We start from the raw sequence: 23,774 nt of genomic DNA, 5'->3' as shown, positions 1-23,774 counted from the left end.
AAAGTGCAGCACCATAGAATTCACCAGCATACAATGCAGCATCGTAGAATGGACTTGTGTAGATTAGTGTTGCATAGAGTACAGTAGAGTGGGGTAGAGTTCAGTGGTGTAGAGTGGTGCAAAGTGCATTGGCGTAGTGTGAAGTGGTGAGTTTAGTGTTACAGAATAGAGTGCAGTGGCTTTGACTGCAGTGACGTAGAGCAGAGTGGTGCAGAGTACAGCTCAGAGGCAGGGAGTGGTATGATTGCAGCGGCATAGAATACAGCATTGAATGCAGTGGTGTAGGTTAGAATGGTGCATAATATATTGCAGTGGTGCAGAGTAGTGCAGTCACATGGTGATGTAGAGTAGATTATAGTAGCATAGAGTCCAGTGGCGTACAGTGTTGCAGAGTAGTGTCGTAGAGTGCAGTGGCCTAGACTACAGTGGTGCAGAGTGGAGTTCAGTGGTGCATAGTAAATTGTTTCAGAGTAGAGTGAAGTGACATGGTGGACTGGGACGGTGTAATATTTACTCCTTCTGAAAAGGCTTATGAAAAGTCCCCTGAAAAGAAGGAAGCTGAGGAGGAGGAGGAGACTACACCACAGGGTACTGATGTAGCAGAGGAGGAGGAAGAGAGCATGGAAACATCTGAGTACAGTAAGCTTCTAACCCTGTAAGACTCGTTTAATTATTTTACTTTCGAGAACACTTTAGATTTAGTGGCAATAAAACTAGGGTTCCAAATGCTATATCAGCAGAAAATACTGAATCAAATGAGTTCCTAGTGAAAGCTGAGTATAAACTTATGTTATGTTTAAATGCGACTCAAGGGCGTCAAAAGTTTCTGAAATAGCGAAACAAGGATGTTGCACTTTGTGTTGAAATTGTAGTGAACCGTTTTATTGTAGGTTTTGCTCTTTGTGAAGAAAATATACTTGTCTATGGATACAGAGCAAGCTATTGCAAGTGCGCACTTGTTATAACATATCACTTATGTTAATTGCTTTTACATTTTTGAACACGTGCACAACATTTTTGGACACATTCATCCACGTGGTTGAAAGACAGTCATTAAATCGGTATTGCCTTTGAAAATGCATGTTGGCTTTTCCAGCCGTTGTTAGAATATCTGCCATTCAGTTCGACCCTAGCTTACCAGAGGCTTGACTTTTTGCTCTTAAATATTTTAAGATGCTTTGCTAAACCCATCATTGTTACAAAGCATATTCCCAAAGTCATTCATAATTGTTGCATTAACAAGTTATGAAATAGTTTGGGAATCCAGCAACTTGATGCTCTTTTGGAAAGACTCCTAGCCTGATAAAGTAGAGTAAGAACTTACTTGCCTTTTATCCCAGTTATCACTTTTGGCTATTCCTTCTGAAGACAGAAACCTCTTTGCATGTGCTAGTCAAGAAAAAGTTTTTTTTTTTTTTTCTGTGTTGAGGATAATATAATCAACCCAAAGAAATATTGATTTCGCATTTGCTTAATATGACAATCCTTTAGTATTTTTATTAAGTCACAGTTGCCTTAATTTTTCTTAGTAATCACGGGTGTCTTCTTTAGGGCAGCATTACTTTCTATAAATCTCTTGTATGTTTACTTTTTTTTTTTTTTTTTTTTTTTTTTTTTAAACCAGCTACATATTGTAGGGGCGGACCTTTCATAAAAATGTTGCTAGACGACCCCCCGCTACCACTCCAATAGTGCTCAGTCAGTGGCTCCCTCACACTACTCCCCATCCATGCAAGCACTATCAGCCTCTTCTGTTGTCTGCTTCCGGGGGAGGGGAAGGGGAGAGTGCATCTCCCTCCCACTTAAATTGTCCCCTTGATCCTCTAGGTCTGTCAGTGATTCTCACTTCGGTCCACCGCCGTACCCCATCCACCAACACTAACCAGATCTCCAGATCCCTCTCAGCATGTTCGTCCACTCAGTCTCGAGCCTACACTCTGCTGCCAATGTCCACTCCAGTAAATTCACTCTCCCATCTGTTAACAGTCTGGGATGCTGGACTAGTCCAGTGTACAGCAATTCTGCACCTAGCTAGGACTAATCCCAGTTGTGCTTAACGGTATGTCATTTTACCCCCCTTTTTCAGAAGCAGGAGCAGTCCCAGTAGGCAATGGTGTATGGAAGTCTGACGGTCTTTAGATGTGCAGCAGTGTCCAAACATTGTTCTTTTAGGTTCCAAAGTTTAAGATGACTTTCCAAAGCTTGGTTGAAGAGTGCTGCCTTTGGAGATATATCAAATGTGCAACTTTTACGTGGCTGACAATCCCAAAGAATACTATTATGCCATGGGATTTGATTTGCTTCTGATTGAAACACTCAAATGCAATGTTAGTACCCAAACTACATCAGGCAAGTTAGATATTTGAGGGCCAGTTTTAAGTATCTTAAAATTCTGCTGCAACTGTCATATTGATTGATAATTTGAACATTTTTATTTTTAGTTGTTTTCTTGAGATGTTTTTTTAATACAAATTGTATAGTAAAATAAGATTTAGGGGGTTCTATTACGGCATTACTGTTGCCTGTTACTTTACTTTACCACTACCACTTCCCAAACCCCAAAGGATATTGTGATATTGACAGCAAAGTTTGCAGCACAAAATGGAAATTTGAGTTTTTGTGGTATTATTGCACCACTTTAATTCTCTCATGCCCATCAGTATTTAGCCATAAACTAATTGAAACTATCCCATGAAGATATTCACTTTGAAATGGGTATGTTTTAAAAGTATCTGCGAGTGTCTGTCTGCCACACATTTGTTTGGGATAACATCCTAAATCATTGAACAAGCCAAGCACAACTGTAGACGGAGGCCAGCTGTAAGGAAATGCCTCCTTGGCATGGTTGCCCCCTGACTTTTTGCCTTTGCTGATGCTATGTTTACAATTGAAAGTGTGCTGAGGCCTGCTAACCAGGCCCCAGCACCAGTGTTCTTTCCCTAACCTGTACTTTTGTATCCACAATTGGCAGACCCTGGCATCCAGATAAGTCCCTTGTAACTGGTACTTCTAGTACCAAGGGCCCTGATGCCAAGGAAGGTCTCTAAGGGCTGCAGCATGTCTTATGCCACCCTGGAGACCTCTCACTCAGCACAGACACACTGCTTGCCAGCTTGTGTGTGCTAGTGAGGACAAAACGAGTAAGTCGACATGGCACTCCCCTCAGGGTGCCATGCCAGCCTCTCACTGCCTATGCAGTATAGGTAAGCCACCCCTCTAGCAGGCCTTACAGCCCTAAGGCAGGGTGCACTATACCATAGGTGAGGGTACCAGTGCATGAGCATGGTACCCCTACAGTGTCTAAACAAAACCTTAGACATTGTAAGTGCAGGGTAGCCATAAGAGTATATGGTCTGGGAGTCTGTCAAGCACGAACTCCACAGCACCATAATGGCTACACTGAAAACTGGGAAGTTTGGTATCAAACTTCTCAGCACAATAAATGCACACTGATGGCAGTGTACATTTTATTGTAAAATACACCACCGAGGGCACCTTAGAGGTGCCCCCTGAAACTTAACCGACTGTCTGTGTAGGCTGACTAGTTCTAGCAGCCTGCCACAAACCGAGACATGTTGCTGGCCCCATGGGGAGAGTGCCTTTGTCACTCTGAGGCCAGTAACAAAGCCTGCACTGGGTGGAGATGCTAACACCTCCCCCAGGCAGGAATTGTCACACCTGGCGGTGAGCCTCAAAGGCTCACCTCCTTTGTGCCAACCCAGCAGGACACTCCAGCTAGTGGAGTTGCCCGCCCCCTCTGGCCAGGCCCCCACTTTTGGCGGCAAGGCCGGAGAAGATAATGAGAAAAACAAGGAGGAGTCACTGGCCAGTCAGGACAGCCCCTAAGGTGTCCTGAGCTGAGGTGACTCTAACTTTTAGAAATCCTCCATCTTGCAGATGGAGGATTCCCCCAATAGGGTTAGGATTGTGACCCCCTCCCCTTGGGAGGAGGCACAAAGAGGGTGTACCCACCCTCAGGGCTAGTAGCCATTGGCTACTAACCCCCCAGACCTAAACACGCCCTTAAATTTAGTATTTAAGGGCTACCCTGAACCCTAGAAAATTAGATTCCTGCAACTACAAGAAGAAGGACTGCCCAGCTGAAAACCCCTGCAGCGGAAGACCAGAAGACGACAACTGCCTTGGCTCCAGAAACTCACCGGCCTGTCTCCTGCCTTCCAAAGATCCTGCTCCAGCGACGCCTTCCGAAGGGACCAGCGACCTCGACATCCTCTGAGGACTGCCCCTGCTTCGAAAAGACAAGAAACTCCCGAGGACAGCGGACCTGCTCCAAGAAAAGCTGCAACTTTGTTTCCAGCAGCTTTAAAGAACCCTGCAAGCTCCCCGCAAGAAGCGTGAGACTTGCAACACTGCACCCGGCGACCCCGACTCGGCTGGTGGAGATCCGACACCTCAGGAGGGACCCCAGGACTACTCTGATACTGTGAGTACCAAAACCTGTCCCCCCTGAGCCCCCACAGCGCCGCCTGCAGAGGGAATCCCGAGGCTTCCCCTGACCGCGACTCTTTGAACCTAAAGTCCCGACGCCTGGGAGAGACCCTGCACCCGCAGCCCCCAGGACCTGAAGGACCGGACTTTCACTGGAGAAGTGACCCCCAGGAGTCCCTCTCCCTTGCCCAAGTGGAGGTTTCCCCGAGGAATCCCCCCCTTGCCTGCCTGCAGCGCTGAAGAGATCCCGAGATCTCTCATAGACTAACATTGCGAACCCGACGCCTGTTCCTACACTGCACCCGGCCGCCCCCGCGCTGCTGAGGGTGAAATTTCTGTGTGGACTTGTGTCCCCCCCGGTGCCCTACAAAACCCCCCTGGTCTGCCCTCCGAAGACGCGGGTACTTACCTGCAAGCAGACCGGAACCGGGGCACCCCCTTCTCTCCATTCTAGCCTATGCGTTTTGGGCACCACTTTGAACTCTGCACCTGACCGGCCCTGAGCTGCTGGTGTGGTAACTTTGGGGTTGCTCTGAACCCCCAACGGTGGGCTACCTTGGACCAAGAACTAAGCCCTGTAAGTGTCTTACTTACCTGGTTAACCTAACAAATACTTACCTCCCCTAGGAACTGTGAAAATTGCACTAAGTGTCCACTTTTAAAACAGCTATTTGTCAATAACTTGAAAAGTATACATGCAATTTTTATGATTTGAAGTTCCTAAAGTACTTACCTGCAATACCTTTCGAATGAGATATTACATGTAGAATTTGAACCTGTGGTTCTTAAAATAAACTAAGAAAAGATATTTTTCTATATAAAAACCTATTGGCTGGATTTGTCTCTGAGTGTGTGTACCTCATTTATTGTCTATGTGTATGTACAACAAATGCTTAACACTACTCCTTGGATAAGCCTACTGCTCGACCACACTACCACAAAATAGAGCATTAGTATTATCTCTTTTTACCACTATTTTACCTCTAAGGGGAACCCTTGGACTCTGTGCATGCTATTCCTTACTTTGAAATAGCACATACAGAGCCAACTTCCTACATTGGTGGATCAGCGGTGGGGTACAAGACTTTGCATTTGCTGGACTACTCAGCCAATACCTGATCACACGACAAATTCCAAAATTGTCATTAGAAATTGATTTTTGCAATTTGAAAAGTTTTCTAAATTCTTAAAAGACCTGCTAGGGCCTTGTGTTAGATCCTGTTTAGCATTTCTTTTAGAGTTTAAAAGTTTGTAAAAGTTTGAATTAGATTCTAGAACCAGTTGTAGATTCTTAAAAAGTATTCCAACTTTTAGAAGCAAAATGTCTAGCACAGATGTGACTGTGGTGGAACTCGACACCACACCTTACCTCCATCTTAAGATGAGGGAGCTAAGGTCACTCTGTAAGATAAAGAAAATAACAATGGGCCCCAAACCTACCAAAATACAGCTCCAGGAGCTTTTGGCAGAGTTTGAAAAGGCCAACCCCTCTGAGGGTGGCAACTCAGAGGAAGAGGATAGTGACTTGGAGGACAATTCCCCCCTACCAATCCTATCTAGGGAGAACAGGGTCCCTCAAACCCTGACTCCAAAAATAATAGTCAGAGATGCTGGTTCCCTCACAGGAGAGACCAACACCTCTGAAATCACTGAGGATAGCCCCAGTGAAGAGGACATCCAGTTAGCCAGGATGGCCAAAAGATTGGCTTTGGAAAGACAGATCCTAGCCATAGAGAGGGAAAGACAGGAGATGGGCCTAGGACCCATCAATGGTGGCAGCAACATAAATAGGGTCAGAGATTCTCCTGACATGTTGAAAATCCCTAAAGGGATTGTAACTAAATATGAAGATGGTGATGACATCACCAAATGGTTCACAGCTTTTGAGAGGGCTTGTGTAACCAGAAAAGTGAACAGATCTCACTGGGGTGCTCTCCTTTGGGAAATGTTCACAGGAAAGTGTAGGGATAGACTCCTCACACTCTCTGGACAAGATGCAGAATCTTATGACCTCATGAAGGGTACCCTGATTGAGGGCTTTGGATTCTCCACTGAGGAGTATAGGATTAGATTCAGGGGGGCTCAAAAATCCTCGAGCCAGACCTGGGTTGACTTTGTAGACTACTCAGTGAAAACACTAGATGGTTGGATTCAAGGCAGTGGTGTAAGTAATTATGATGGGCTGTACAATTTATTTGTGAAAGAACACCTGTTAAGTAATTGTTTCAATGACAAACTGCATCAGCATCTGGTAGACCTAGGACCAATTTCTCCCCAAGAATTGGGAAAGAAGGCGGACCATTGGGTCAAGACAAGGGTGTCCAAGACTTCAACAGGGGGTGACCAAAAGAAAGGGGTCACAAAGACTCCCCAGGGGAAGGGTGATGAGACAACCAAAACTAAAAATAGTAAAGAGTCTTCTACAGGCCCCCAAAAACCTGCACAGGAGGGTGGGCCCAGAGCCTCTTCACAAAACAATGGGTACAAGGGTAAAAACTTTGATCCCAAAAAGGCCTGGTGTCATAGCTGTAAACAGCATGGACACCAAACTGGAGACAAGGCCTGTCCCAAGAAAGGTTCCACTGCAAACTCCCATCCAGGTAACACTGGTATGGCTAGTCTCCAAGTGGGATCAACAGTGTGCCCAGAGCAAATCAGGGTCCACACTGAAGCTACTCTAGTTTCTGAGGGTGGGGTGGATTTAGCCACACTAGCTGTCTGGCCGCCTAACATGCAAAAATACAGACAGCAACTCTTAATTAATGGGACTAGAATAGAGGGCCTGAGGGATACAGGTGCCAGTGTCACCATGGTGACAGAGAAACTGGTTTCCCCTGGCCAATACCTGACTGGAAAAACTTACACAGTCACCAACGCTGACAATCAGAGAAAAGTACATCCCATGGCAATGGTTACTTTAGAATGGGGAGGGGTCAATGGCCTGAAACAGGTGGTGGTCTCCTCAAATATCCCTGTGGACTGTCTGCTTGGAAATGACCTGGAGTCCTCAGCATGGGCTGAGGTAGAACTAAAAACCCATGCAGCAATGCTGGGTATCCCTGAACTGGTGTGTGTGAAAACAAGAGCACAATGCAAGGCACAGGGTGAAAAAGTAGAGCTGGAGTCTGGAAAAATGGCCCAGCCTACCAAGAGAACAGGAAAGTCAGTTGGGAAACCAACTGCAACACAGCAAAAGAAAGGGAACCTCTCTTCTCAGGAAGAAGTTCTGCCCTCTGAGGGAACTGAGCCTTTGGAGCTTGAACCTTACCAGGTTGAGCTCTTAGGCCCAGGGGGACCCTCAAGGGAGGAGCTGTGTAAGGGACAAGAAACCTGTCCCTCTCTTGAAGGCCTTAGGCAGCAAGCTGCTGAAGAGTCCAAAGGCAAGAAAAATGGAACACATAGGGTCTATTGGGAAGATGGACTCCTGTACACTGAGGCCAGAGACCCCAAACCTGGTGCCACTAGGAGAGTGGTAGTGCCTCAGCTGTTCAGAGAGTTCATCCTAACATTGGCCCATGACATTCCCCTTGCTGGACATTTGGGACAAACCAAGACGTGGGAGAGGTTAGTCAACCACTTCTACTGGCCCAATATGTCCACCATGGTTAAGGAGTTTTGCCTCTCCTGCCCCACCTGTCAAGCCAGTGGTAAGACAGGTGGGCATCCAAAGGCCCCCCTCATTCCACTTCCAGTGGTGGGGGTGCCCTTTGAAAGAGTGGGTGTGGACATAGTTGGTCCACTAGAACCTCCCACAGCCTCAGGAAATATGTATATCCTGGTAGTAGTGGATCATGCTACCAGGTATCCTGAAGCTATTCCCCTTAGGTCGACTACTGCCCCTGCAGTAGCCAAGGCCCTCATTGGTATCTTTACCAGGGTGGGTTTCCCTAAGGAGGTGGTGTCTGACAGAGGTACCAACTTCATGTCAGCATACCTAAAGCACATGTGGAATGAGTGTGGAGTGACTTATAAATTCACTACACCTTACCATCCACAAACTAATGGCTTAGTTGAGAGATTCAACAAGACATTAAAGGGCATGATCATGGGGCTCCCAGAAAAACTCAAAAGGAGATGGGATGTCCTCCTGCCATGTCTGCTTTTCGCTTACAGGGAGGTACCACAGAAGGGAGTAGGGTTCTCACCCTTTGAACTTCTGTTTGGTCATCCTGTAAGGGGACCACTTGCCCTTGTTAAAGAAGGCTGGGAGAGACCTCTCCATGAGCCTAAACAGGACATAGTGGACTATGTACTTGGCCTTCGCTCTAGAATGGCAGAGTACATGGAAAAGGCAACCAAAAACCTTGAGGCCAGCCAACAACTCCAGAAGTTTTGGTATGACCAAAAGGCTGCACTGGTTGAGTTCCAACCAGGGCAGAAAGTCTGGGTTCTGGAGCCTGTGGCTCCCAGGGCACTCCAGGACAAATGGAGTGGCCCTTACCCAGTACTAGAAAGGAAGAGTCAGGTCACCTACTTGGTGGACCTGGGCACAAGCAGGAGCCCCAAGAGGGTGATCCATGTAAACCGCCTTAAGCTCTTCCACGACAGGGCTGATGTCAATCTGTTGATGGTAACAGATGAGGATCAGGAGGCAGAGAGTGAACCTCTCCCTGATCTTCTGTCATCAGACCCAAAAGATGGCACAGTAGATGGAGTGATCTACTCAGACACCCTCTCTGGCCAACAGCAAGCTGATTGTAGGAGAGTCCTACAACAGTTTCCTGAACTCTTCTCCTTAACCCCTGGTCAGACACACCTGTGTACCCATGATGTGGACACAGGAGACAGCATGCCTGTCAAGAACAAAATCTTCAGACAGTCTGACCATGTTAAGGAAAGCATCAAGGTGGAAGTCCACAAGATGCTGGAATTGGGAGTGATTGAGCGCTCTGACAGCCCCTGGGCTAGCCCAGTGGTCTTAGTCCCCAAACCTCACACCAAAGATGGAAAGAAAGAGATGAGGTTTTGTGTGGACTACAGAGGGCTCAATTCTGTCACCAAGACAGATGCCCATCCAATTCCAAGAGCTGATGAGCTCATTGATAAATTAGGTGCTGCCAAATTTCTAAGTACCTTTGACTTGACAGCAGGGTACTGGCAAATAAAAATGGCACCTGGAGCAAAAGAAAAGACAGCATTCTCCACACCTGATGGGCATTATCAGTTTACTGTTATGCCCTTTGGTTTAAAGAATGCCCCTGCCACCTTCCAAAGGTTGGTGAATCAAGTCCTTGCTGGCTTGGAGTCCTTTAGCACAGCTTATCTTGATGATATTGCTGTCTTTAGCTCCACCTGGCAGGATCACCTGGTCCACCTGAGGAAGGTTTTGAAGGCTCTGCAATCTGCAGGCCTCTCTATCAAGGCATCCAAATGCCAGATAGGGCAGGGAACTGTGGTTTACTTGGGACACCTTGTAGGTGGAGGCCAAGTTCAGCCACTCCAACCCAAGATCCAGACTATTCTGGACTGGGTAGCTCCAAAAACCCAGACTCAAGTCAGGGCATTCCTTGGCTTGACTGGGTATTACCGGAGGTTTGTGAAGGGATATGGATCCATTGTGACAGCCCTCACTGAACTCACCTCCAAGAAAATGCCCAAGAAAGTGAACTGGACTGTGGAATGCCAACAGGCCTTTGACACCCTGAAACAAGCAATGTGCTCAGCACCAGTTCTAAAAGCTCCAGATTATTCTAAGCAGTTCATTGTGCAGACTGATGCCTCTGAACATGGGATAGGGGCAGTTTTGTCCCAAACAAATGATGATGGCCTTGACCAGCCTGTTGCTTTCATTAGCAGGAGGTTACTCCCCAGGGAGCAGCGTTGGAGTGCCATTGAGAGGGAGGCCTTTGCTGTGGTTTGGTCCCTGAAGAAGCTGAGACCATACCTCTTTGGGACTCACTTCCTAGTTCAAACTGACCACAGACCTCTCAAATGGCTGATGCAAATGAAAGGTGAAAATCCTAAACTGTTGAGGTGGTCCATCTCCCTACAGGGAATGGACTTTATAGTGGAACACAGACCTGGGACTGCCCATGCCAATGCAGATGGCCTTTCCAGGTTCTTCCACTTAGAAAATGAAGACTCTCTTGGGAAAGGTTAGTCTCATCCTCTTTCGTTTGGGGGGGGGGTTGTGTAAGGAAATGCCTCCTTGGCATGGTTGCCCCCTGACTTTTTGCCTTTGCTGATGCTATGTTTACAATTGAAAGTGTGCTGAGGCCTGCTAACCAGGCCCCAGCACCAGTGTTCTTTCCCTAACCTGTACTTTTGTATCCACAATTGGCAGACCCTGGCATCCAGATAAGTCCCTTGTAACTGGTACTTCTAGTACCAAGGGCCCTGATGCCAAGGAAGGTCTCTAAGGGCTGCAGCATGTCTTATGCCACCCTGGAGACCTCTCACTCAGCACAGACACACTGCTTGCCAGCTTGTGTGGGCTAGTGAGGACAAAACGAGTAAGTCGACATGGCACTCCCCTCAGGGTGCCATGCCAGCCTCTCACTGCCTATGCAGTATAGGTAAGCCACCCCTCTAGCAGGCCTTACAGCCCTAAGGCAGGGTGCACTATACCATAGGTGAGGGTACCAGTGCATGAGCATGGTACCCCTACAGTGTCTAAACAAAACCTTAGACATTGTAAGTGCAGGGTAGCCATAAGAGTATATGGTCTGGGAGTCTGTCAAGCACGAACTCCACAGCACCATAATGGCTACACTGAAAACTGGGAAGTTTGGTATCAAACTTCTCAGCACAATAAATGCACACTGATGGCAGTGTACATTTTATTGTAAAATACACCACCGAGGGCACCTTAGAGGTGCCCCCTGAAACTTAACCGACTGTCTGTGTAGGCTGACTAGTTCTAGCAGCCTGCCACAAACCGAGACATGTTGCTGGCCCCATGGGGAGAGTGCCTTTGTCACTCTGAGGCCAGTAACAAAGCCTGCACTGGGTGGAGATGCTAACACCTCCCCCAGGCAGGAATTGTCACACCTGGCGGTGAGCCTCAAAGGCTCACCTCCTTTGTGCCAACCCAGCAGGACACTCCAGCTAGTGGAGTTGCCCGCCCCCTCCGGCCAGGCCCCCACTTTTGGCGGCAAGGCCGGAGAAGATAATGAGAAAAACAAGGAGGAGTCACTGGCCAGTCAGGACAGCCCCTAAGGTGTCCTGAGCTGAGGTGACTCTAACTTTTAGAAATCCTCCATCTTGCAGATGGAGGATTCCCCCAATAGGGTTAGGATTGTGACCCCCTCCCCTTGGGAGGAGGCACAAAGAGGGTGTACCCACCCTCAGGGCTAGTAGCCATTGGCTACTAACCCCCCAGACCTAAACACGCCCTTAAATTTAGTATTTAAGGGCTACCCTGAACCCTAGAAAATTAGATTCCTGCAACTACAAGAAGAAGGACTGCCCAGCTGAAAACCCCTGCAGCGGAAGACCAGAAGACGACAACTGCCTTGGCTCCAGAAACTCACCGGCCTGTCTCCTGCCTTCCAAAGATCCTGCTCCAGCGACGCCTTCCGAAGGGACCAGCGACCTCGACATCCTCTGAGGACTGCCCCTGCTTCGAAAAGACAAGAAACTCCCGAGGACAGCGGACCTGCTCCAAGAAAAGCTGCAACTTTGTTTCCAGCAGCTTTAAAGAACCCTGCAAGCTCCCCGCAAGAAGCGTGAGACTTGCAACACTGCACCCGGCGACCCCGACTCGGCTGGTGGAGATCCGACACCTCAGGAGGGACCCCAGGACTACTCTGATACTGTGAGTACCAAAACCTGTCCCCCCTGAGCCCCCACAGCGCCGCCTGCAGAGGGAATCCCGAGGCTTCCCCTGACCGCGACTCTTTGAACCTAAAGTCCCGACGCCTGGGAGAGACCCTGCACCCGCAGCCCCCAGGACCTGAAGGACCGGACTTTCACTGGAGAAGTGACCCCCAGGAGTCCCTCTCCCTTGCCCAAGTGGAGGTTTCCCCGAGGAATCCCCCCCTTGCCTGCCTGCAGCGCTGAAGAGATCCCGAGATCTCTCATAGACTAACATTGCGAACCCGACGCCTGTTCCTACACTGCACCCGGCCGCCCCCGCGCTGCTGAGGGTGAAATTTCTGTGTGGACTTGTGTCCCCCCCGGTGCCCTACAAAACCCCCCTGGTCTGCCCTCCGAAGACGCGGGTACTTACCTGCAAGCAGACCGGAACCGGGGCACCCCCTTCTCTCCATTCTAGCCTATGCGTTTTGGGCACCACTTTGAACTCTGCACCTGACCGGCCCTGAGCTGCTGGTGTGGTAACTTTGGGGTTGCTCTGAACCCCCAACGGTGGGCTACCTTGGACCAAGAACTAAGCCCTGTAAGTGTCTTACTTACCTGGTTAACCTAACAAATACTTACCTCCCCTAGGAACTGTGAAAATTGCACTAAGTGTCCACTTTTAAAACAGCTATTTGTCAATAACTTGAAAAGTATACATGCAATTTTTATGATTTGAAGTTCCTAAAGTACTTACCTGCAATACCTTTCGAATGAGATATTACATGTAGAATTTGAACCTGTGGTTCTTAAAATAAACTAAGAAAAGATATTTTTCTATATAAAAACCTATTGGCTGGATTTGTCTCTGAGTGTGTGTACCTCATTTATTGTCTATGTGTATGTACAACAAATGCTTAACACTACTCCTTGGATAAGCCTACTGCTCGACCACACTACCACAAAATAGAGCATTAGTATTATCTCTTTTTACCACTATTTTACCTCTAAGGGGAACCCTTGGACTCTGTGCATGCTATTCCTTACTTTGAAATAGCACATACAGAGCCAACTTCCTACACCAGCCATCATGTTTTCTTTGGGATTGCTCTGCTTTTGACCTGTGTATTATGTGTTCCAAAATTGTCTGCTGTGGGACACCAAACCCTGGTGTTGCCATTCGGAGACGACAGAGGAAAGAAAGCCTTAAGTGCAGGGGGATACGATGGGCAGGATGCCTCTGCGGTCTTCCAGGAAATCCATCTGTCATTTTTCAGTCCAAAATGCTGTGGAACATAGAGTTCCCAATTCAAGCATGAATAGCCAGATGCTAGGTAGGCGACAGTTTGACACACAAACCCTGGTCATCCGGAGAATATCCTTCCTTTGTAACCTGATTTGGAACAAAGAGCTTGTTTGGGTCGTACTTTCAAATGAATGTTCCATATGGCTGATGTGGATCGACTGTCCAAGGTTAAGAAAAGTGGTTTTGGGTAGTTTTGTCAAATGCAACTTTTGGAGGGAAGCTGTCCTCATCCGCCTATTGTCCCATGCTGAACTAGGGATATCCAAAATGGATTCCACTGTTCGCAGTACTCTGACCCATGCTACACATGGCACATGCATGCCCGCAGATTATAATCTCAAGGTACTGTGTTTCACATAAAAGCGGAACTTTGATGAAGCATATCCTTGACAAAGAAAAAAGGGTTTAGCAACACTAAAGATTCACAGTACAAAGTACCCAAACATCACTACTTTGTGATGCACCCAGAGCCTGGTGGACTATAGTTCTGTGCCCACTCTGATGGCACAAATTGAGCCGTTCTAGGTTCACTATCACCACTGGCCTAGGCACATTGAACCTACATCAGATAGTACACAATCGCACACACATCACTGGACACATTCTAGTGTCGTTTTTGCAAACCTAGAACTAGTTACCATACAAAGCATCACACCAGTCACATGGCCATACCACCGTTTAGTAACTTCCCAACATAAAACACCACAAACCAACACACCCTAGACCACCTTACATGCATCCATCTATAGACCATGGAGCAAACTCAATTTTGAAGACTTAAAAACACAACTAACAGCAAACACAGATCTAGACACTAAGTTTTGTTTCAAAACTTTGAGTGGCTATAGGAAGCTTTTGATGTCCTCTTACCACTCAAAAACCTAAACAGGACAAAAGAAAACCAACACCTTGGAGAAATACAGAACTAAAAAAAAAAAAAAACAATAAATACGAAGGATGCAACGAGCCTGGCTCAAAACATTCAAGACAAACTTTACCTACACAAACTTAACAGAACGTGTAAATCAGCAATCAAAAAAGCTATTAAAAGAAATGGTACTACTCAGACAGAATTCAAAATGCTAAATTTGCTAATAAAGAATTTTATAAAATTCTCAACAAATTTCGAAAACCTAAATGCATGGAAGTAACTCATCCGGTTACTCCAGAATGCAGACAAACTGGCAAATCATTACACAACTAAGGCAGAAACATTGGACTCCACCAGCACCAACCCGTTTCCTAAAATCCCCTCCAAGAGTAAGCCAAGCCAGCATCTGCACTCCTTTAAACAAATATCACAGAGTGAATTTATGGATTTGGTCAAAGCAGGCCTTCGGTCAGCCCTTCCGACCCTTGTCCAGCACACATCTTCAAGAACATTCTTGTAACTACTTCTGCCTCCACACCTGTAACAAGAATCATCAATAAGTCTTTGACTGTGGGGGGACCTTTCATGAAGACTTTAAAAAAGGCATTCATACACGAGTTTGTAAAGAAAACCAACCTGGGCCCACAGGACCCCAACAACTACAGACCGAATACAAATGGACCTTTCGTGGGCTAACTGATAGAAAGAGCAGTATTCACCTAGATGTCACAGTTCATTGAAGATAACTCCATACTGTCAGACTACCAAATAGGATTCCGCCCAGGAAGGGGCACTGAATCACAAACACAATTGACAGCAGTGGAGTTGCTGCACTACTTCCCTTGGTTCTCTCAGCTGCCTTTAACACGGTTTCCCATGATAACCTAGAAGGACTTGAAGGAACTGCTCTGGACTGCATCACATCTTACCTTCAAAACAGAACAAATATCATCTATTCTCCCCCTTTCTCGTCCAAACCCTACTTCACAAAAGCAGGGGTCCCTTGAGGATCAATCATCTCGGCTCTGCTTTTCAGCATCTACATATCAGTACCCGAATTGATCAATACATTTCAACTCACATTCTACAACTATGCAGATGAGACGCACATGCTCCTTAAATTGGAATGCCCCAAAGACATTGGAATCTCAAATCTTCAGTTGCCTCAGTCGTTGGTCAGTGGATGTGGTGGAACCATCTCAAACTGAATGCTTCCAAAATGGAAATACTCATATGTGGTGACTGGAAAAATTATGATCCTCTCTGTGCCTTTTCTGACTATCTGGGACCTCAAGCATCTAAAGGAAGTTAAATACCTTGGAATTACCATGGACTCCAAGTTAACAATGAATGCCCAAGTGGACCAATTAGCATGACCAGGCTCCAAGGATCATCTCAATCTGCTATGAAAAAACTACAACGTATTCAGAACTCGGCTGCCAGACTACTGTTGCATGTTAAGCCACAAGCCCACATCTCCCCTGCCTTGAAGGCACTCCATTGATTTCCGGTTGCCAGAAGATCCACCTTCAAGCTGCTATTTATCACCCACAAAGCAGTACATGAAACAGAAATGATTTTCATTAGGAATAAAATCGGCAAATATATTCAACAAAGAAACATCTGCTCAGGATTGGCACCCCGCCTTAAAACACCCCCATGCAAGAAAGACTATAAGCGCTACATCCTTCTTTGTTAAAGCAGCCAAACTATGAAATGTATTACCCCCAAGTAGAAGATCCACGGCTAACTATCTTGTCTTCAGAAGATTACTCGAGCTGCCTCTTTACTTCATAACTACTATATCCAAACAGCAATGGACTGCATATGCCTGTGTTGGTAAACATTTATAATCTGTGTATTTCTTTATGAAATGTGTAATTACTATTTCATAATAAAATATGTACATACTCTTTAAGCCTATTTAACAAATGTATATTTACTCACTGTTAATTGTATGTGTGTATATATGTGTGCATATATGTATATACAAGTATGAATACAATGTATGTGTCTGTATCCATATATGTATATTATCCTATGCGTAACATGTTCATACTTCATTGCATAGTTCTTAGATAAGTTGTTAGGTTAAATACTTATCCCTGATTTCATTTTAGGTACCACAATGAGCAAATGTTGTCTTAACTATTTTATCAGCAAGCTTTTTGCTGTTGAAAGTTGAGGAAAGTTAAAACAATGTTAGAAAAGTACACAAATCAACCTCAGATATTGCTAATCTTGAAAGTCTGTTTATACAACACAACTTTAAATCTCAAAATATTATATCCATTATATTCCTTGCACATGTATTCCCTTACTATTTATTTATCTATTTAATATTTTAGTCCTACTGTACAAGAGGAAGAAAACAAAACTCGCTCATAAGCTTTACTCTGTCTCCCCCTCACACTATACCTCTATCAATTTATCCTCCATCTCCACGCTTACTCATCCCAAACCTACATGATCTCCAAAATCACCCTGCCTAAGCTCTTCCTGCCTCTTCCTTTACTGCTCCTGGCTCACCTCGAACCTCAGTTTACTACTATGATCTCTGAAACAACCCTACTAAATTCTCCCTCACTTACCTCGCCTTTGACTCATCCAAAACCCCTTCCACTACTATGATCTCCCTAACCCCTTTCTAAAGACTCTGTCCTCCATCTCTCCTTTACTCATCCCAAGCCTCTTCCTATTACTACTAACTCCCAATTAACACTTGGAATCTTCCCTCCATTATTCTATTCAAATTTACTAACAAATTCATAGCCTCTGCTCAAATCAACTTATACTAATACTGTACTCATATTTCCCTATACTAATCCACCACAAATCGTTTTGAGTTCTGGAGGAACATGCTACGTGTCGAAAAGCGATTTGATGCCTCATCAGGGGTAGTAAGCGCTATATATGGACACTCTAAAACAAATAAAGCCAGCAAATAGAAAGCCAGAAAATGTGAGTTACAAACTGCAGAGCCAGTGGTAAGCAATGAGCAGAATGCATTTGCAGGAAAAGTTTCTTAATGTCTGAAATATGTCTTTAGCAAACCAGACAGCTGTGCCGTCTGGTAGGCTTTGACATAGTAAAAATGGCTGCCGTAGGTTTCCAGGCACACATGGTTTGATTTGAGATGTCCTCATTATGAAGCAAATCAGCACATATCTTAGGAACATACCCATGTCAGCAAGGATTCACTATTCACTGCTGAATGTGCCCCATGATTAATTTGTAAAGTACAAACACCGAATTGTTTCTCATACTTGAAGATGTATTACAATAACCCAGATCTGCTTTTGAAGTATTAAGTTGAGTTGTCCGCATTAGGATTTGTGTCTGTGAGCTGCAGTCCTCTCAGCAGGCACTTACTCTTAAACTACTGTGTTGCCCATTGATTTACGTTACTAACTATTTTACTTTACTATCCAGTTGTGTGGATACACAGCTAGGGCCACGTTTGAGGCACTTGTAAGAGATGGCGAGACAACAGCTCTTCTAAAGAAGACTAAATCGGTCATGCTTCTTCACGTAACGTGACAGCCATATAGACTGGAGTCCAAGATGAGGATATAGTTCAGAGGTCATGGAATCCTTAAAGATGTTTGTGATTTCTGCTCTTTGCAAAGCATTGCTGACGTTTGGTAAGTGAACACGCATAGCAGGGGTTTCGAAGCAGGATGCAAACAATGTCTGACTTTTGGAAAGTGAACACACACAGCTTACTGATTTCAAAGTAGGGCTATGAATGCGAACAACACAGTAGTCCATAAAATGTTGTTCTAAGGATGATGCTGGTGCAGCTCCTAGATCTGCAAAATACTAAAGGAAAATAACTGTTAAGCTATTTTATTTTCGAAAATTGAGTTTAGAAAATTGGATTGGTAAAATGTGATTAAGTAATGTCACGTACCTTGAGCACGGCGGAGCGGGATTTGTGGAAATAACTCGCATTTGGAACATAAGTTTTAGCAGGCACGCATCCTGAGCAAAAGCGAGAGACCAATATACATCCTTCATTTCAAGCATTTGGCTTATAAAGGTAAATTACCGAGTTGATGACACTAGCATGCAAAGACCCTGGCTGAAGCTTGGGAAAGAGACTGCCATTGGAAAATAGTTCTCGTTCGGTTTGTATGTTATACAAATCGGCCTCAAAAACAGCAATTCCTCACATCAGGCATGTTTCTGACCAACCTGATGTTTCTAATAAGAAATATTTACAGTTCGCAAACCTAAAAATATAGAAGAGTAATTGTATGCAGCTTGCATTTTAGATTGATTATTTCAGTAAGTGATATATTTCGAAACTTCCCACCTCAAGGGACTGTCCCACTGCGGAACACGATGAGCGGTGCGTTTATTTTTAATGTTCTTCATGATTATAATAGTGTGTTAACGGCATTGCTACCGCTCTGTTCTTACGAAATGTATATCGTATGAAGGATATGCATGTAATTTCCAGTTTCATTTATACTGTGCTTCCTTCTGGGACCAGTGCACCAAGATTCATGGCCGTTTTAATATTAACTGGTTAATTGTAGCACTTAAAATAATAACCATAAATGTATTTTACTTTCCGAAAACCGTCGCGGAAAACAAGTACTGCTCTTGTTCATATAGGCCACGAGATTAGTGGCACTGTGAACTGGGAAACAGCTAGCTGCTTTGACCAGGTTAGTATTTGATCTAGTTCAATGTTCATTGTATCGAAATGCATGGATCCCGTGTCAAGGAAGCAAGGCTTGAAACAACTCTTTTAAAAGAAGCTTAGAGAAGATTACAGACACAGGGACAAGCGCTATGGAGGGAGCAGCAGAGGGGGGAGGGTGGGGGGAAGGTGGAAGAAATAGTACCTCAATCACATCGGCAGCAGTGAATGGGCCGGGATTAACTTTAATCAATCTGTGCTTGGTCCCTGCTCAACGAAAAACCTAGAAATTGTTTTGCATGCACTGGCCAATTACGGAGCTGGTAAAGAGTGATCTGAAGACGACAAATGGCAAGCAGTTGGTGGACTCCAAGTCCTTTTCTGTATACAATAGTGTTTTGCAGGCAAGACATGCACTAGCATGTGCTCTCACAGACGCAACCCTAAAAAAGTGCGACTTACACCGTTGGGAGAGTGGTACTGGTGGGGTGAGATAGATTTAGGCTGGGTTTTACAAGAAAAAGGGCGTGAGTGGGATAAATGGTGAGTTGAGGATAGAAGTGGTCCACAAAGTATAGAGTACAAAAATATAACGAACGTTGTCAAAGCTAGTAGCTCTTATTGGCTTTGACAGTGGTTTGTAGCCTTGCTGTACAGCAGCACAGATGATTTGCAGTATGCCAAAAATGTATTTTAAAAAGTGTAGCCAGGGCGAGTTTTTATTTTTTATTTAATTTTTTACATTTTTAAAATTTTTTATAAAAGTGCTTTTGTTTTGGATACACCAGTGCTCAGTATTTATCCATGCTGCACAGCAGCCATGGTGCTGTACATCATGGACAGAAATCATGGCCAAAGACTGCACTGACCATTCTGTACAGCATGAACAAAAGGCACTGGGCTTGGCTTTGCCAGTGCTTGTCTTGTAAGAGCTTCTGGAGTAGAAGCTCAATTTTTATAAGAGCTACTTTAACTAGTCTTCAGACTGAGGCTTTGTTTTTTTGTGGGCAAATGAGCTCTTATCTGAACAATTCAGATAACTCACATACGTTTGAGAAGACAGGTACAGTTGAGTGTAGGGGTGGGCGATAAACTCTGCTCCGGAGTTTTATGGAGTTCCGGCCAAATTCCATTGTTTGGTGGAGATTATTCTCCAGCGTGGCTCGTCATCGGTAAATTGTCGAGTTAGAATTGGCATCCCCTAGCGTGATTAGTGGGTGCTAGCCAGGCACCCAGTGAGATTTTGCTAATGCAGGCAGTCACATCCGTTCACTTTGGGGAAAACTGCAGCCCGAGTGGCAGTTAATCCAACTCGAGCAGCAGTGCCCCCTGGTGCACCCCAGTTTGCACTAATGTCTCAGAGGGGAACACTATCTTGGTTTTAAAAATCAGCATGTTGTACTGATTTCTGCCCACTCGCGGAACTCTGCAGAATCTCGTGATTTTTAATGTAACTCCGCAAGTTCCACCCACTCCTAGTTGGGAGAAGAACAGAATGCCTGTGCCTACATGTAAGAGTTGAGTGAATTAATGTTTGAAATATCTGAAGGGACACTTATGAGGCAAACATTACTGTAGTGCAGAATGTAGGAGGTAGCATATACAGGGAGTGCAGAATTATTAGGCAAATTAGTATTTTGACCACATCATCCTCTTTATGCATGTTGTCTTACTCCAAGCTGTATAGGCTCGAAAGCCTACTACCAATTAAGCATATTAGGTGATGTGCATCTCTGTAATGAGAAGGGGTGTGGTCTAATGACATCAACACCCTATATCAGGTGTGCATAATTATTAGGCAACTTCCTTTCCTTTGGCAAAATGGGTCAAAAGAAGGACTTGACAGGCTCCGAAAAGTCAAAAATAGTGAGATATCTTGCAGAGGGATGCAGCACTCTTAAAATTGCAAAGCTTCTGAAGCGTGATCATCGAACAATCAAGCGTTTCATTCAAAATAGTCAACAGGGTCGCAAGAAGCGTGTGGAAAAACCAAGGCGCAAAATAACTGCCCATGAACTGAGAAAAGTCAAGCGTGCAGCTGCCACGATGCCGCTTGCCACCAGTTTGGCCATATTTCAGAGCTGCAACATCACTGGAGTGCCCAAAAGCACAAGGTGTGCAATACTCAGAGACATGGCCAAGGTAAGAAAGGCTGAAAGACGACCACCACTGAACAAGACACACAAGCTGAAACGTCAAGACTGGGCCAAGAAATATCTCAAGACTGATTTTTCTAAGGTTTTATGGACTGATGAAATGAGTGAGTCTTGATGGGCCAGATGAATGGGCCCGTGGCTGGATTGGTAAAGGGCAGAGAGCTCCAGTCCGACTCAGACGCCAGCAAGGTGGAGGTGGAGTACTGGTTTGGGCTGGTATCATCAAAGATGAGCTTGTGGGGCCTTTTCGGGTTGAGGATGGAGTCAAGCTCAACTCCCAGTCCTACTGCCAGTTCCTAGAAGACACCTTCTTCAAGCAGTGGTACAGGAAGAAGTCTGCATCCTTCAAGAAAAACATGATTTTCATGCAGGACAATGCTCCATCACACGCGTCCAAGTACTCCACAGCGTGGCTGGCAAGAAAGGGTATAAAAGAAGGAAATCTAATGACATGGCCTCCTTGTTCACCTGATCTGAACCCCATTGAGAACCTGTGGTCCATCATCAAATGTGAGATTTACAAGGAGGGAAAACAGTACACCTCTCTGAACAGTGTCTGGGAGGCTGTGGTTGCTGCTGCACGCAATGTTGATGGTGAACAGATCAAAACACTGACAGAATCCATGGATGGCAGGCTTTTGAGTGTCCTTGCAAAGAAAGGTGGCTATATTGGTCACTGATTTGTTTTTGTTTTGTTTTTGAATGTCAGAAATGTATATTTGTGAATGTTGAGATGTTATATTGGTTTCACTGGTAATAATAAATAATTGAAATGGGTATATATATTTTTTTGTTAAGTTGCCTAATAATTATGCACAGTAATAGTCACCTGCACACACAGATATCCCCCTAACATAGCTAAAACTAAAAACAAACTAAAAACTACTTCCAAAAATATTCAGCTTTGATATTAATGAGTTTTTTGGGTTCATTGAGAACATGGTTGTTGTTCAATAATAAAATTAATCCTCAAAAATACAACTTGCCTAATAATTCTGCACTCCCTGTAAAACATTGTACCACAGCCTTCTCCCTCAGTACCTCCAACTTCCCCATGACTCAACTCTGAATTTCCAGTTTTAATTAACCATATTGTATGCTGAAGAATTGTCCATGTTTGTTCTGAAAGTCCCCTGCCCCAGTTTCGCATTAGTTTCCTATGATCGACATGCAACCTCCTCCTCCTGCATCTTAATATTGACACTATTTGAATAAAGGCTGGAACTTGTCTAGCATGGTGTCAAACAGTAGTAGAATAAGTAATGATATGGAATTGCAGTGGCGAAATAATTCCCAGCGAAGTTTGGTAGCTGGTAAAGGTTTTTCATTAATGCCCCTTGTCTGCTATATCCAGGAGAGTTTAGACACAGGCTAAACTAATACTTTGTTTCTTTCTTTTCTTATGTTTATCCTTTGTATAGACCCATTTTCTCACTGGGCTCTTCAGATTCGAAAACGGGAGTAACGTCGCTGCCGGACAGGATACAAATTGTAGATCTCTTACAGTAGCCAAGGTCCAAAGTTAACCTTTGCACCATCTTTTTACTTCCCACCAACAAGAAAATGAAACATTTACTTAGCACTTCTCCTGACGTATTGGATGGGCAAGCAGCAGTTTTGTTCTTCAATTCTTCATATGTCGGTTGCTAATTAAACAAGCTTTGGCAAATCTGAAAGGTCTGACCTTGACAAGCATACAATTTATTTTGCACGCGTTCAATTTGGAAAAAATAAAATGGCAAGCATATAAAAATGAATGATTTGTCCTGTCCCGGGCACACCATCCCTGACACTGAAGTGCTATACTTTTCAGATGGCTGTACATGTGATTGTGCAAACTGCCATTACTCACAGCTCACGACAGTCAAAGGATGATGTGGGCTGACCTTATTGACTCATGCTATAGTGGCTGAAAGCAAACTGTTTGACACTTGAATAGAAAGGTGTATGACGAGGGCTGACCCAATGCCCTTCTCTATACCTCTATATACGTACCTATTTTAATTTTTTTTTTTTTTTTTTTTTTTTTAAAACCCGACGCTGGCAAGGCCTCGAAAGATGTCTCCAGTTGATAAAAAAAAAAAATGTTTTGGTAAATCTAGCTGAAATAATTAAGGGGGGGGGGGAGGACTTATCTTTGGGGATACAGCAGAGCACCAGAAACTCTCTTCTTATTATACTGGCCAATTGAGTAACTGCTGGCTTTGGAGTCGAAGATTTTCTGGAACTAGGAAGTGACCAAGGCAGCTTACTCCCACTCATTCAGGAAGGAAGAGGATTTTCTAAATGAAGCGAGAACTTTAGTATCCGCACCAGGGGTTCACCCGGCAAGTGAGGATGAAGAGGTATGTTCTACTGGCCTAGGCAGACTTGGAAGGACTCTGAGACTGTCGAGACAGAAATTCAGAAACTCCCTCCGAAGAACTCTGAACTTTGGAAGCTGTTAAATTGCCTTCATGCCCTAGGCAATTGACTCTTATTCAGCCCTTCCACTCTGACTGAAGGCAAGTGGTATACTGAAGATGGAAGCCATGCACTGACTGGAGGAGGAAGAAACCACCAGAGGCCACTTGTGAAAACTTCGCAGACACTTTCTTTGGCTCC

The 23,774-nt window shown here is 44.9% G+C and overlaps 1 protein-coding gene and 1 long non-coding RNA gene across 6 annotated transcripts in view; both read left to right on the top strand.

The window, feature by feature from the left end:
• Positions 1-23,774, top strand: part of GPATCH8 (G-patch domain containing 8) — a 264,134-nt gene that overhangs the window by 120,399 nt on the left and 119,961 nt on the right. The gene's annotated exons all lie outside the window — the stretch shown is intronic.
• LOC138299559 (uncharacterized) lies at positions 13,325-23,193 on the top strand. The gene is made up of 2 exons (XR_011204774.1): positions 13,325-18,007; positions 22,592-23,193. It is a non-coding gene; the product is annotated as an uncharacterized lncRNA (long non-coding RNA).

This window comes from Pleurodeles waltl, chromosome 6 (genome assembly GCF_031143425.1).
Source record: "Pleurodeles waltl isolate 20211129_DDA chromosome 6, aPleWal1.hap1.20221129, whole genome shotgun sequence".
Taxonomy (NCBI): Eukaryota; Metazoa; Chordata; class Amphibia; order Caudata; family Salamandridae; genus Pleurodeles; species Pleurodeles waltl.
The sequence above is the reverse complement of the archived record's forward strand: the minus strand, read 5'-3'. Positions and strand labels throughout refer to the sequence as shown.